We start from the raw sequence: 3320 nt of genomic DNA, 5'->3' as shown, positions 1-3320 counted from the left end.
AGAAATTTTATGCCCGAATACAATACCTCCTGCAACAATAAATTGACATTTTTCCCAATTTAATACTAAATTGAATTTTTCACATACTTCCAGAAATTATTCTAAATTATTAAGGCATAATTCAAACTAAGTCCTAAATACAGAAAAATCGTCCATAAACACTTCCATTCTATGTTCTATAAAATTACTAAAAATTGACATCATACATATTTGAAATGTTGCAGGTGCATTGCATAGTCCAAAAGACATTCTACAAAAACAAATGTTCCATATGGGCTTGTAAACATTGTTTCCTCTTTATCCTCTAGAGCAATTGGAATTTGGTAATAACGGGTATATCCATCTAAAAAGCAATAATATTATTCTCTGTCAATCTATCCAACATTTGGTCTAGAAAGGGTAAAGGAAAGTGATGTTTTCTGGTGGCCATATTTAATTTTCTATAGTCAATGCAAATTCGCTAACCGGTTACTTATCTTATTGGTATTAATTCATTTTTCTCATTTTCTTCAACAGTCACTCCTCATTTCTTCGGGACACAGTGAATTGGGCTTACCCAAGTACTATTTAAAATAAGATGTATAATTCCAACATCTAACCGTTTTAAAAATATCATTTTTAACAACTTCTTTCATTATTGGGTTTAATCTTCTCTGAGGATCATCTTTAGGTTCATATTGTTCATCTAATAAAATTTGGTGCATACAAATTGAAGGAGTTATTCCTTTAATATATGCTAAAGTCCATCAAAAAGCTTTTTTATACTTTTTCAACATTTCTATTAACTTTTGTTCCTAAATTTTAGTTAACTCGGAATATATCATAATCGACAATGTAGACGACTCTCCTAAAAATACATACTTTAAATGGGCAAGTAATATCTTTAATTCAAGTTCAGGTGGTTTAATATTTGAAGGAATAAGATTTTTACTATCGTTTTCCAACAAGTCTAATATTTCAAATTTGCCCTGAATATAATCCAAATCTTCTTCTTTCATTTTATCTTCATTCTTAAAAATTTCTCCTTGCTTTAATTTATTTTCAAACTCATTCTTAAACAGTTCATTACTCAGATAATAAGCTACTTCCATCCTGAAACATTCATTTTCTTTTTCTATTGCAAGATATTTCATAGCTTTTGCTATATTAATTTTCACTTCTTGATCATTAACTCTCATTATTAATTCTACTTTTTGCACATCTATTACAGCTCTTTCTGTTGCAAGAAATGGTCTCTCTAAAATAATAGGAATCTCTTTATCTTCCTCCACATCCAATACTATAATGTCTATAGGGAAAATAAATTTATCCACTTTTACTAGTACATCCTCTATAACTCCTTTTAGATAAGTTATTGATCGATCAGCTAACTGAAGAGTTACAGTAATAGGGGAAATTTCTCCCAAATCTAAATGTTTAAAGATCAATAAGGGCATAAGATTGATACTGATCTTTTAATTTTTCAGGAAGCTTTTTCTAAGTAATAGCACTACACTCTTCACTGAGTGCAACGGTCTCATGATCTGTAAAGTTCATTTTCTTATTTAGTACATCCTTCATAAATTTCAAATAACTTTGCATTTGTTCCAAAGCTTCAACAAAAGAAATATTTATTGTTAACTTCTTAAGCATTTACAAAAATTTTGTAAATTTTTTATCTTTATTCTTCTGCTTCAGTCTTTGAGGAAATGGAGGTAATGGTTTTTATAAAGAAACCTGTGTTTGTTCATTTTCCTGTTGATCATTTTCCATTTCTTCCTTCTCTTCATCAACTTCAGTTTCTCTTTGGATTCTTGTTTCAATTTCTTTTCCACTTCGTAATTGAATAACTTTAATTTGCTCTTTATTTTAATCTTTTGGATTAACTTCCACAGTATTCGGAAGAATTCCAGAAGCTCTGTTACTAAGTGCAGTAACAATATGTCCTAATTGATTTTCAATATTTCTAATAGCAACCTCTTAATTTTGTATTTGATTTCCCATATTCAACATCACTTCTTCCATCATCAGCTTCTTTTCCTTAACTTGTGGGTTAGGATTGGAGTTAAATCCAGGAGGATAATAAGGTTGAAAATGAGGATTTCCTTGATTGTTCAGATTTACAGATGGATTCACCAAATTATTATAATTATTCCAACTAAAATTAGGGTGATTTTTCCATCCAAGTTTAAAATAGTTAGAATAGGGATTGTTATTTTGATTATTTATAGTGTTTAAGGTTTCATAAAATGGTTGAGTATCAATAATCTGTTCTAGTGAATTTTCCTCTAACACTGGGGGTATTTGAGAATAGTTCACTCCTATTTGATTAATCTTTTTAGAAATAGCAGCAATTTGAGATGTCAAAATAGACATTGCATCAGAATCATGAATACTAGCTACTCTCTTAGGATTTACCCTTTCATAGGGCCATTGAAAATTGTTAGTAGCCTTTTCTTCAATTAAAGAATATGCTTCATCAAAAGGTTTTGACATTAATGATCCGCCCACAACAACATCTATAATAGATCTTAATGACCTACTAATCCATTGTAAAAGGTTTGAAGTATTAACCAATCTGGCAAAGCATGGTGCTGCAAAGCATGGTGCGCAAAGCATGGTGCTGACATTTTCTAAGAAGATCCTTAAATCTTTCCCAGGCTTCATATATCGATTCCCCTTCAAACTAACAAAAAGATGTAATATCATTTCTAAGCTTAGCAGTTTTTTAGGGGGGAAATATTTAGCAAAGAATTTTTGTGATAGATCTTTCCAAGTTCTAATAAATCTAGATGCTAATGAATTTAACCAAGCCTTGGCTTTATCCCTTAATGAAAAAGAAAAATAGTCTAAGCCTAACAACATTATTAGACACCCCATCATATTTAAATGTAGCATAAATTTAATGAAAACAAGCAAGATGTAAGTTAGGATCTTTAGTAGGTCATCCTCCAAACTGATTATTTTGTATCAGTTGGATAATAACAGGTTTAAGCTCAAATGAATTAGCAACAATATTAGGATTTTGAATAGTTAAATAAAGTTCATCTGCTGTCGGATTCACATAATCTTTTAAAGGTCTTTGTGGATTCTCATTTATTGGATTTTTTATATTACTTGCATTTCTTTCAAATTCTTAATTTCTCTTTGTTGTTTTTGAATCTTTCCAATAGTATGTTCTAATTCTGAATCGTGAGGTACTAAACCTTCAGATCCAATATTTCACATAAGCAAATAAAGTAAGCAAAGTAAAATTTTTTAAAATAAACTCTTAAATTATTTTTTTTTATTTTTGATTTTTTATATTTTTTATGTTTTTTATATATTTGTATATATATATA

This window comes from Phalaenopsis equestris, unplaced genomic scaffold (genome assembly GCF_001263595.1).
Source record: "Phalaenopsis equestris unplaced genomic scaffold, ASM126359v1 Scaffold000129, whole genome shotgun sequence".
Classification (NCBI taxonomy): domain Eukaryota; kingdom Viridiplantae; phylum Streptophyta; class Magnoliopsida; order Asparagales; family Orchidaceae; genus Phalaenopsis; species Phalaenopsis equestris.
The sequence above is the reverse complement of the archived record's forward strand: the minus strand, read 5'-3'. Positions refer to the sequence as shown.